This window comes from Leptopilina boulardi, unplaced genomic scaffold (genome assembly GCF_019393585.1).
Source record: "Leptopilina boulardi isolate dan_hultmark-lab unplaced genomic scaffold, ZJU_Lbou_2.1 LbouV2_70, whole genome shotgun sequence".
In the NCBI taxonomy this organism is placed as follows: domain Eukaryota; kingdom Metazoa; phylum Arthropoda; class Insecta; order Hymenoptera; family Figitidae; genus Leptopilina; species Leptopilina boulardi.
In genome coordinates, this window is record NW_026138017.1 from 183,309 (window position 1) to 197,204 (window position 13,896).

The window sequence follows — 13,896 nt, forward strand, 5'->3', positions numbered from 1 at the left end:
TCAACGAGAAGTAACGGAACTTTGTGTTTAAAAAGAAATGAGGGTCATTTGCCTAACCAGTTAAGTAAGTTCCAGGAACCATTTCTTTAACATCAGATGAATATATATATATATACGCATATAGGAAATTCTGACAAAAACACTTTTCGAACTTCTAAAAGCCTATAAAAGAGGATCAACAAAAGAAAAAAAAAATTATGTAAACATATATTCAAAATATCAAATCTTTTATACCTCCTTCAAAGAATATTGTCTCTTTTTCATTAAATATCAAAAAAAAAACTATTTCTCAATATTTGGAAAAAGGATTATACCTACTTTCCGAGAAACCTGTATCTTATATAATTATACTAAAAAAATCTAATTTTTGTTAAAATTATTTTAAATTTGAAATAATTAATTTTAAACATTTTTTCTTTTTTATAAAACATTAATTCTGTAATTTTTATATATAACTTTTTTCCTTTTTTTTAATCAAAGTTAAAAGTTTTGCACCCTTTTAAAAAAGATTTACAAATCTCGTTTATATTTTTCAATTGAATTGAAGTCACAAGATTTCTAAGTCAAGAGTCACATGCACTCACGTGTATATTTTACAGGTACATTAGTATTCCGTAGTGTTTAGAAGCATGTGTGTGCTAATCCTAACAGGTATATGATTCATTTTAACTGAGAGAGAGAGACTTGAAACGACATTTGTTAACAGTATTTTTTTTTTGTAAAAATGTTAACTTTCAAAAGAATGAACATTTTTAATTTAACTTTACAATAATTTCATTTTTATAGCAATTATTTTTTTTTTTTACAAAAACTGTAATTCTTTTTTTTTTTTTAATAAAAAATCGAGAAAATAAAATTAGATGTTTCTGTTTTTTTTTTATGACAGATTATTTAAAGAAGTTCCTATATTTACTCTATACTAATGACGTAGGTCAGTTATCTCGTTAACTGTAATAGTGTAAATGACGTAAATGAATAAAATACTAACAAAAAAAAAAAATATTAAAAATAAATTTTTTCAAAAAAAAAAAAAAAAAATTTTAATAAAAAATTAAATATAAAATTGTAAATTAAATTGTTTTTTTTATTAAAACTAAAAATTTATTTTTGCGAACATTTTTCGTGAAATTTTTTTTTTTTAAATCAAAGATGTTTCTGATGAGATATATAATGTAATGCTTCCTCTCTGGCGGGAAAATGTATTATCTTATCTAAAGTGTTCAATTTGACAAAGGAATTCCCCAAGAAAAGTGTGTTATGTACATATGTACAAAGATTCAGGTTAATTATAAATTTCGAAAACTAAAAGCTATATCATATGAGTTAATATATATATACATTTTTAAAAATATAAAAAATATAAGTAACAACGGATATTAATAATCAAAGTATTATTTATCTCGAAATACTTTATAATTTTAAAAAAAATTTCAACTGTTTGTGCGCGCACACAATATTTCATAATGTGTGTATATTTACTTATTAACATTTGCAGTAGACAAACTGACTGTAATTTTATTTTTCATTTAATCGCATATAGCAATAAAATTTATATAACCACTTTTTTTTTGAGAAAAAAATTTAAGAACGTTTTTATTTTCAAGTTTAAAAAAAATTCAAAATAAAAAATTAATAAATTCAAGAAAAGAAAGAACAAATAAATGAGAAATAATAATTAATTACAAAATAATAACAATAAAATAATTAATAGAATAATAATAAAATAATTTTAAAAAATTATAATAAAATAATAAAAATATTTAGTAATAAAAAAAAATAATATGATAAAAAAAAGAAACAGTTTTTCCAAACATTAATTTTGTTACGGTTTTATAAAAATAAATAAACTCCTTGACGTAAAAAGCAATTATAAAAGATTTAATCAGGTGTCTTACGATTTGAGAATTTATATTGCGTTATATTATACCTGTAAATATATTTCACGTATGTACATGCGAAATTTAATTTTTCAATGAGCGTTTTGAAAAACAAACGTGCGCGCATGTTTAAAGAACAAAAAAAAAATCACAATCCATCGTTTAAGTGTTATTAAAAGTCTCGTTTCTCGCCAAGTAATATAATTATAGACAGAAAAATTCATGTTGCATACAATTTGCATATATATGTTATTAAAAGTTCTCCACACACGTTTATATACCTCAATGCAATAGTCAAATAGTTGTAAGCCTTGAATTTGACACAATAATAATATTTTGACGTTACACTCATACAAAAGTCATTTTATTTTTTAAACAATTCATTGTTTAAAAAATAAAAAAAAATCAAAATACAATATTAGAATTTTTGAGAGTGGATTAATATAATATTTATTTTAATAATTTTAATATAAAAATAAATATTATATTAATTAAATATTAATTTATCTGCAATTAAAAAGTTTTATTTGGTTTAAAAATAAAAAAAATTTATTTTAAATAAACAAAATTTTTATTTATAAAACAGAAATATTTTTTATTTTAGAAGCAAATAAAATTTTTAATTAAATATTTAAAAGAAAGTGTAATTTGAAAAAAAAAATGTACGAATGAAATAAAATATATATATTTAATTGCAATGTAGCATTAAAATAGAAGACTTTCTCTTTTTAGCAAATATAAAAATTATTTTCATTAAAGATAGGCATCGAACCGTAACTATATATAAACAATAAACATATAAAATTCATGTGATTTAGTTTTCTAGGACAGACAAGAAACTGTAAAACGAAAATTTATTGCAGTTTATATATTAACTTGCGAAAATAATTAAAATCTTATAACACGCAATACTTTTCTTTACTATTTTATAAAAACAATTGAAAATTTATTAGAATCGTAAAATTTGAAATTATAGGTATATTATATAAAACGCATAATTTTGAATTATTTTTTTTATAATCTTGATTTTTTCTTTTTAAACAATTCCTCATTTTTTTTTTTTTTTTTAGATAAAAATAAGAATAAATTATATTTTTTATTTCCACGTGCGTTTCTGAATCATATACGACACCTAAATTAATGATGTAAGCAAACAAAAAGATATGATTTTGAACTTGTGACTCATACATCTTGCATAAATGAAATAATAGGCAAATATTCGTCAAGAGATTAAAAACTCGCAATATAAGTCGATTATAAATTTGCAATTTCATTTTTGTTGAATGAAAATTTCTAGGAAATTCTTTTTTTTTACGATTCTTTTGATAATTTCTACGAAATAACACACGCGTTATGAATGAAATTTACTCGTATATTACGAATACTATATAATTAATATTTAAATTGTATATCTATACTCACCAGTAAGGTATTTGCATTTATGTGGAGACACGTTTCTGATATCTGCAACAAAAATAAAATTAATGTAAGTATTATAGCAATCAAAAATATATATATATACGTTTTAATTAAAAATTTTCCTCAAACATATTTTTTTCATTTAATTTACACAAAATATGTAAATTCATTTGGACCAAAATGAATTTTTTTTGATATTTTTTGTTTTTATTATTTTTATTATTATTATTGTTTTTATTATTTTTGTTGTATTATTGTTGTAATTGTTGCTATTATTTGTTATTATTATATTACCGTTGCTGTTATTATTGTTATTATTTTATTACTGTTGTTATTATTATATTATTATTGATGTTAATATTATTTTATTGTTGCTATTATTATTATATTATTGTTGCTGTTATTATTATACTACTGTTGATGTTATTATTGCTATTACTATTTTATTGTTGCTGTTATTATTCTATTGTTGTTATATTATATTATTATTGATGTTATTATTTTATTGTTGTTATTATTATTATTATTGTTGCTATTATTGTTATATTTTTGTTGCTGTTATTATTATTTTATTGTTGTTATTATTATATTATTGTTGCTATTATTATTATATTATTGTTGCTGTTATTATTATACTACTGTTGATGTTATTATTGTTATTACTATTTTATTGTTGCTGTTATTATTCTATTGTTGTTATATTATATTATTGTTGATGTTATTATTTTATTGTTGTTATTATTATATTATTGTTATATTATTGTTGCTGTTATTATTATATTATTGTTGTTATTATTATACTACTGTTGATGTTATTATTGTTATTACTATTTTATTGTTATTATTATATTATTGTTTCTGTTATTATTATTTTATTGTTGTTATTATTATTATTATTATTATTATTGTTGCTATTATTGTTATATTTTTGTTGCTGTTATTATTATTTTATTGTTGTTATTATTATATTATTGTTGCTGTTATTATTTTTTATTGTTATTATTATTATATTATTGTTGATGTTATTATTATTTTAATGTTGTTATTATTATATTATTATTGCTGTTAATATTATTTTATTGTTGTTATGAATAAATTTTTTTATTGAAATATATTTATTGCGAAAAATTTCACCTGTGCAGGGAATCGAACTTTGGATATTTTTATAGGAAATCGAGGGTTCTAACCACTGGGCTAATCACTATTTTTTTTTCTGAAAATTAAAATTCAAGTTTCATTCTAGACAGTTGAATGATCTTGAATGGTTTTCTTAATGGTATAATAATTTCCACAGCATCTCTGAATGAAGATATTGAATCTCCCTTCCATTAAAAGAAAAAAAAAATAGAAATCATATAGTCAGTGAAATTTTCTTTTTGTTGGAAAATTTCGGCGTTTCAAAAACGATTATAATCAAGATCGAAAAAAATGATAGCAGTGTTTAGTGTGTAATATAATATTTTTAGTGGATGATCCACGGGGGTTTTTAACCCTAAATCAGCTTTTGTCAATCTCTTGAAAAGTGAATTTCCTTTTTTTCCATCTTTCTCTCTTTGAGAATATAATAGGAGGCTGTCACACCTGAGCCTCTTGGGGGATTCTTTTCATTGATCCTAGACCAGACGTGAAATGCAGGTCCAGACTTGTTTTCTATACAAGTTGAGTATATATATATATATATATATAAATGGTATATAAGAAATGGACGCGTGTGTGGAATGTGAGTCATCCGCGCAGGTAACTCCCCGAGACTTGGAACACCAAGGTGCGGAGAGGAGACGAAAGGAAAAGGGAAGAAAAGTGAGAAAGAAAGAGAGAGAGAAAAAGAGAGCGAACAACATTCTTGGAGCAACCCCATGAGTCACTCAGGTCGTCATCCCCCGTTGCTTTACCTGTTGCCACCTGTTGCTTCCTCCACCTTGTTCAGTACATATATCTAGGTCGTCTGGTGTATGAACTCTTATTCTCTGTACTTTTTATGCAACATTGTTTGATGAATTCTTTTCAATACTCTTTTTTTTTTGACATTTTAAATCATGTAATAAAATGCATTTTACATTTACTTATTTATTATTATTATTATTCGAAATTTTAAAACATAACCTATAATTTTTTTGCTTCTAAGGTCCGTTTCTTAGTGCGTCACAAATAAAAATAATAAAAATAAAATTAAATAATAAAAAAATATATAATTTATAAATAAAACACTAGAACCCGTGCAAAAATTTGCCAAACTGGCCCTGACCTGGTTGAAACAGGGAAGCCGACCGGGACCAAACGAGGCCCTGGTCAGGCCCCGGTTTTTATCAATTTTAATCGGGCTGAAATAGGGCTTTCTTCTGTGGTTCCAATCGGGTTCCATGTTTCATGCGATTTTGGAGCTTCCCGACGTGGGCCTTGCCAGGGCCCTTTCAAAATTTCTCCACAAGAATATTTCAAATAAAAAGATTGTTAACCAAAAAAAAAAATTCTGTTCATTTAAATTACAAACAAATATAGCCAAAAAAGACAAAAAAAAAAAAAAATAGTAATTCTATAAATTAATAATTTTATAAAATAGTCAATTTAAATAAAATATTCGCGTGGGCGAATGAGCGACCTTGAATATAGCTGATTCATTCGCAGTGAGGATTTCCAAGAAAGTTTTCCGGTAGTTTGTAATCGAAGTAGGCCTGAATCTTGGAATTGAACTTCTCTCTGGCTAATGATAATGTTTCAAGATGACTCATTTTATTCTCAGCGACTTATAATTTTTTTGCTCTCTATCTCTCTCTCTCTCTCTCTCTCTCTCTCTCTCTTTCTCTTTCAACTCTTTTTTTTTAACGACAATAGGCAAACATTTACAGTGTATTATACTATATAGCATTTTTTAATGAGAAAATGGATAAATGCCAAAAGCAGAGAGATAAGAAATGGAATGTCATATATAAAACAAACCGGAAGTGACGCTTAAAGGAAAACGTTATAATCGCTGCGGTAATAAATTAATTAAATATAAATAAAATGTGTAAATACGTGTAAAATTTCTAAGAGGTGAAAAAAAAATTTTTTTTCTTAAAAAAAGGTGTTAATTATAATTTACTTTTCTTAGGACCATATTTCACATAAAAGAATAATTTATTTAAACTATTATTCGTATATTTATGCGACCTTTCACTTTGAGAAATTCTATTTTTCAAGGATAAAAAAATAAATCGCTTAATGTGAATTTACTATCAGAAAAATAATTTGTAATTTGATTAACATTTTTTTTTAATCCACCTATCACGGATAATAATTTATTAATTTTAATAAATAAATATAGAATAGAATAAAATAATTGCAAACGGAATAAGGAAGCGCAAAAATAATAAATAATAATAATAATAAATAGTAACTAAATTAAATAATTAATACTATTTATATTAATAATATATTAATATATTATATATATAAATAATATTTATTTAATAAATAAAAATTTTTTTACTTTGTCAATAATTAATAAACGCACCAAAAAAAAAGAAAAAAAAATATTAAATAAAATATTGAGTAAAAATTAAATAATAAATATTTCTTTGTACAAAAAAGAATGAAAAATGCGAGTTTCAAAATTCCTACTATATATATATTTATTTATTTGATACTCTTCGTCAAAGAGTGAATGATCTTAAAAACCATCTTCCCTTCTCACACAAAATCCTCACCATAATACTTAAATGTTTACTCTTCGAGATAAGATCAACATATAGGACCAGTTTTCTATCCGCAGATAACTATATACATATATCATATGGAATTTTTTTTTTTCATGTATATAACTATGGGTCAATTCTGTCAAAAAGATATTGAAAATTATTTTCAAACACAATATTTCTAATCATTATTTTAATATTTAATTATTTAATTAATTAATGATAATGTTTAAACTCAATTAATTGTTAATTTAATTATTAATAAATTGATAATTAATATTATTATATAATAATCTTACAGGTAATAATATAATAATATTAATAATAAAAATAATCTATAAATTAATAATTAATTAATAACGATAAAAAAAAATCTTTTACAAAAAATTGTATAATAAATAATTTTATGAAAAATTCATTCTTCAATTTTGTAATTTTCAATAATTTTTTCTTTTTTATTAAAAAATAGTGCAAAATTTCATTATAAATTCTTATTATTGCTGCTTCTAGTGAGGCGGGAAAGTTTGCCAAGCATTTCGGGATGAATTCTCAGAAGCTGTCTGGCTACGAGCATCTTTAAAATATATTCCTGGTCGATTAGCAGGCGGTTTTGAGTCGAGCGAATTAGTGTGAAGGTATTATGACACAGTGTCTAATACCAAAAAAAATTATTCTAATTATTATTTAATTATTATATTCAATTGTCCTAAATAATACAAATAAATTTTATTATTTAAAAAAAAAATCTTAATTTCATATTTTTCCTTATCAATAATAATTTATTTTCTCTTTATTCCAAGAATTATTTAAATTTTATTTCAACACATTTGTTCGTTTTCAAGTGTTAACACCTTTTTTTTCATAGTTCTCGAGAAAAATCTTCATCGAAGCGTTGTTATTTTCCAAAGAATCGCGCGGTATTAATTTAAAAAAAAAAAGCATAGCATCCGCAAAACCGCAAAATAAATTAAAATCCGTACAATTTAGTTGAAAATATTCAGTTTTTGAAAATTAAACGAAAGGTCATTAATTAAGATTTGTTAAATTAAGTTAGTAAATTAAATTATTAAATAAAAATATTAAATTATTTAATTATTTAATTAACTTATTTAATTAAATTATTAAATTATTTAATTAACTTATTTAATTATTTAATTAACTTATTTAATTAAATTATTAAATTAATAATTATCAAATTATTTAATTTAAAAAATTAATTTAAAACTCGTTATTACTAAAATAATATTCTCGTAACCATTATTTTTTTTTTAATTATAAAAAAAAAAATTGCAAAAAAATATTTCCTAATAAAATTTTCTAGGAGTAGCGATAAGCAAACACAAATATAAAAGTTTGCGCGGGACTAGAATCGTTAAATGTAAATGAAAAAGTTTATTTCGCGCAGATTTTAAGACACGATATGTATATATATATATACATATATATGTTTTCAGGATTTATCGTGAAAGTATATATGTGGGTGGCTACGCCAATGGCGAATTTCGTGGGCGGAGAAGAGCTCGGGTTCGAAATTCGACCTTTGGAAGACATTATCTTGCTTTCTTTCTTTTTTTTCTCTCTCTCTCTCCTTCTCTCTTATAGGGCACATATCATTTGTGACGAAAAAAAAAATAAAAAAAAAAAAAGGCGAGGTGAAGTTCGAATCGAGAAACGTGTGGCGCTCGTCCCGGACGCGTTCCAGATTTTTATGCGACTGAATTTTATTACGAAACTTCAATTTACACATACAGAATCGCAACTGAAAAATATTTATAGAGATCTCTATAAGGATCAACTCTAAAAGAGAAACTTCCTTTTTTCAAGGACAATTATTTAATGATTTTGTTTCTTATTGAAAAATATGTTTTTACAAAAAAAAAAACGTATTTTATAAAATTATTTTTTTTCAAAAATAATAATTTTCTAATTTAATAATAAAAGTGCAAGGGAAAAGTGAATTTAATGACAAAATTGCTAAGAAATCGAGAACCTGGTGCAAGGATATTTTTTTTCATTTTCGCTCCTTTTACGATCATTCTTTGACCTCATTATCCACATTTAGGCATAGATCTGGATCATGCAATCGATATATAGTATTCTTTTTTTTTTCTCAAAATAAAAAATAAGACATTTTTTTTTCCAACATATTAATAATTTTCCATTAGGTAATTTTTTTATAAACAAAGTTCGTGAAGTGGAAATAGTAATAAAAACTTTTTTTTTTTTTGTATAATAAAACAGTAAAAGGGGATGAACAATGCTTAATGTTTTCGACATGATTTATTTTTCTCTGTCTCTTTCTCTCTTTCTTTGTTTCTTTCTCACTCCCTCGAAAGTTTTTTGATTCAAGGTTACACTAGAATAAAGGCACTTTTATGAGTCTTCAATTTTTCCAGCCAATAAAGTAGTAACTGTTATACTTTATATTCGTTCAAGAAGTAATAAAAAACAAAAAAAACCAGAGAACTCGCGTGTATTAAAATTTAATATTGTTGCCGATTTTGTTTTTTACGTTTAGCGCATTTTAAAAAATTGCTATTTTTTTATTACACCGATATTACAGAAGTAGAATTTTTTATTTTTTACAAAAAAAAATTTTGCGATTTATTTTATGAATTTTTTTTTTGAAAAGAAACTATTTTTTATTAATAAATAATTATTATAAATAATATTATTCTGGAAATTCGATTTTTTTTTTAAATTTAATTAATTCGTTTGGGATTCATTATATTCGGAGAAGGAAATCATAAAAGTGTTTCGTTACTCTTGTGATCAACTCTAGACTTATCAATTTCATAGAAAATCGATACAATGAACATCTGTTCTCTTATGCTTTAACACCAAGTTTTGGTGATTGAAAAGAATATTGAGAAAAAAAATTCCCGGCAAAAAACGACAACAGACTCCATCTGTAAAGCAATTCAAATATTAACTTTCTCCTTTTACAAAACTCATCGGTAAAGTAGAATTTAATAGATTTTTATTTTCATTATAAATATATGAAAAATAAATTATTTGTTCTACATAGGATTCAAATTTTTGTAAATTATTCAATTTTCTTTTTAATTAAATATAATAATTAATAATTAATAATTGAAAATTAATCGAAAAATAAAATTTTATAAACAAAAAATTGACTAGAAAAAAATTATATTAATTAATGGAAATTAAAAAATTAATTAATCAAAATTCAATGAAAAATTAAAATTATTTTTTAATTAAAAAAATTTTTTTTTTTAAATGAAATAAAAAACAGAAATTTTATTTATCAATTGTAGGTAATTTTTCAATACTAATTCAGCAATTTAACACAGAATTTTGCTTATTTGAATTGTTTGAATTATTTAGTAATTCATTTATAATTTTAATTATATTAGAAAAATTTTAATTACAATAATTTTATTTATATATCTTTGAAATTGTAATTTATAAAAATTTTATTATAAATATTTTTATTCTTCTACGTGTAATTTTTTATATATATATTCTAATATGTCATAAAAAAAATTTACAAAAGGTTTTAAAATATAATAAACGATTGCTTAGACGGAAATTTGAAGAATAATTTTCATCTCATTAACTATAATATAATTTTTTTTTTGAATAAATTTTGTTTGTGAGGTATAAGGTTACTCAAGAATGTTAACATTTAGGATGCTTCAAGTGCCTAACATTTTCTTTTGCTTATAATGGGTGTATTAATGTTTATAATCAGAATGCTTGTTGCACGCGAAGACATAAATAAGAAATACTTATAAAGAATTTCTTTTAAATTATCCTTTCTAATATTGAAACATTTTATGATAAATCAAAAGAGTTCTTCTTATTTTTCATATATATATATTTTTTTCTTTCCTCAAAATCTATAAACAATTCTCGTAAAAATAATATAATTTATATATTAATATTTAGGAATAGAATATTTAATTACATTAAAAAAAAAATAACTATAAAATATTAAAAATATTTTTTTAAATGATTTAAAATATTAATAAATAATGTTAATAAATAATATTCTTTAAAATTATCTTTTAAAAAATTTTACAAATCCCTTTTTTGGAAGAGATTTTTTAATGGCAGTATAATTTGACACTAATAGGTTTTCTAATTGTTGGGAATTTTTAGATATTATATAAATACCTGCGCATCGTTATGTTAAGTAATTATTAAATTATTATGAAATAATTATTTTTTTATTGAAAATCTAGATTATCTAAAATAGCTCATTAAAGTCATTTATTGCTTTTTTGCTTTACCATTTTTTTTTAGATAAAAATCTTATTCTCTTTAGATCTCATTCTTTGTAATTTACAACTACTTGCTTAATAATAATTTATTCATTTATTATATAACTGCATTTTCTAGGATTTATTTATTAAATTTATTTATTTATTATTAATTTATTATAAATTTATTATTAATTTATTATTAATTTATTATTTTAATTATTTATTAAATTTTATTAATTGAAAATTAGGTTTCTGAATTATTTTTCAATAATTTTGTAATATTTTCTATATTGGTAACTCTGTATCCTTTTTTGTATATATCATCACAAATTATTGAATTTCTATACCCTTTTTTGTAAAAATTTTTTTTTTTTTTTTTAAATATTAATTTATTATAATGTTTGCAATAAATTTCTTTATTTCCTAATAACTGAAAGATCATCATCTGTCAATCATTATGATTATACGCTCCCTTATAATTTTTGTTACAAGTCAAAACAGTAAATTATTGCATCGTTATGCGCTTCTAATGATCTTTAAACCATCAGATGAGCTTCTTCTTTTTCTTAAAAGAGTTGCTTCACGTATTGTATATATATATGTATATATATAAATGTGTGGAAAAATCATGAAAAACTATTAAGTGAAGGGGAGAGTATTGAAAATGTTTTACATTCATTCTTGTCCAATATATACAATAATTGCAACCAATATTATATTTAAAAAATTTTTATATATTTAAAAAAAGAAGTTCTAAAAATTCTTTTTTTTACAATTTTTTAATGCAAAATAGAAAAATCAATTATTACGAGAAATTGTTGAATGAAAAAGTAAACGCAACTTTATATTTAAATATTTTTTGTATTATTTTAATTTTAATATTTATATTGTTAATTGAACCGATCAGTATAATTACGTTTAAGGAGAAGAAAAAGAAGAAGAAGAAACAAATAAAAAAAGAAGAAGAAGAAGAAGCGAAAGGAGAGGGTTTTATCTGACCTTGTGGACCGGACAGCATCCATGAAATGTATCAAGTACATTAAGTACTATGCGTAAAAATCTTTAAGATTATCTTAGATAATCTGCATATGGGGCAGAAACATTTTTGTTTCAATAAAAATTTCAACGTTAAATTGCTCTGTCTTGTACATGTTAAAGGTATATAATTTTTTTAACTGGGAAACATTTCAAGGACAATCAACTTCCACAAATTCAGAGATACAACATCTGCTTCCATTCGATTAATTAAATAAAGAGAGAGAGAGAAAATTTGAAAGCAAATTTATAAATATAAAAATGAATAATTAATAATTAATAATTAATAATATAAATAAAATAAATAAAAATTTGAATTTCCAATTTCAAAAATCCGAAACACTTTTTGAACTTCTAAAAATTTTAATCTCAATTTTGAAATTACATACTTTCGAATTATGTCTGAAATTGTATTCTCCGAATTAACATTTACCATTCAGCATGTACAAAATTTCATACTCGTTTAAAAAAAAATTTAATTTATATGTTTTCGCTAAACATAATTTTTATGTGTCCTTATAAATGTCTATAATGTTATACTTCGAAATCATTGACTAAAAATAATCCCATATAAATGATGCAGAATAAGTATATCTCAAATGTCTATAAATATATAAATGTGTGTTATTTGCATTTACATTAAACTGTAAATGGAATTTATTAGACAGTAAAAGGTGGGGTGTTTTTTTTTTTTTTATTTTATACACAAGGAGGACAAGTGAAGCACTATAAATACGAAACTTATGGGTTTGATTATATTATATTATGCAATACGAAAGCGGTTTACATGACGATGAGATAGAAGAGTATAAAAGATGTAAAAGGTGGTAAGTGGATATATACCGTCGAACTGTGGCAATGTCATCGAACTTGCATAATGACTATATTCAATTCAATTACGCAGATGAGCGTAAAATTTATACAATAAACATCCTACACGTGCGTCTCCCGAGTTTTATATATTAAAAAAAAAAAAATTAATTCAATTAAAAATTAAATTAATTTTAATTCAAATTTTTAACTGAATTAATTTTAATTCAAATTTTTAACATTTTAACTGAATTAATTTTAATTACAATTTTTAATTAAATTAATTTTAATTCAAATTTTTAACTGAACTAATTTTAATTCAAATTTTTAACATTTTAACTGAATTAATTTTAATTTCAATTTTTAATTAAATTAATTTTAATACAAATTTTTAACTGAATTAATTTTAATTCCAATTTTTAATTCAAATTTTTAACATTTTAACTGAATTAATTTTAATTTCAATTTTTAATTCAAATTTTTAATATTTTAACTGAATTAATTTTAATTCAAATTTTTAATTCAATATTTTAATATTTTAACTGAATTAATTTTTAATTCCAATTTTGTATACAATTAATTTTAATTCCAATTTTTAACTGAATTTATTTTAATTACGCAGATGAGCGTAAAATTTATAAAATAAACATCCTACATGTACGTCTCCCGAGTTTTATATTAAAAAAAAAAATTAATTCAATTAAAAATTAAATTAATTTTAATTCAAATTTTTAACATTTTAACTGAATTAATTTTAATTACAATTTTTAATTAAATTAATTTTAATTCAAATTTTTAATTCAATATTTTTATATTTTAACTGAATTAATTTTTAATTCCAATTTTTTATTA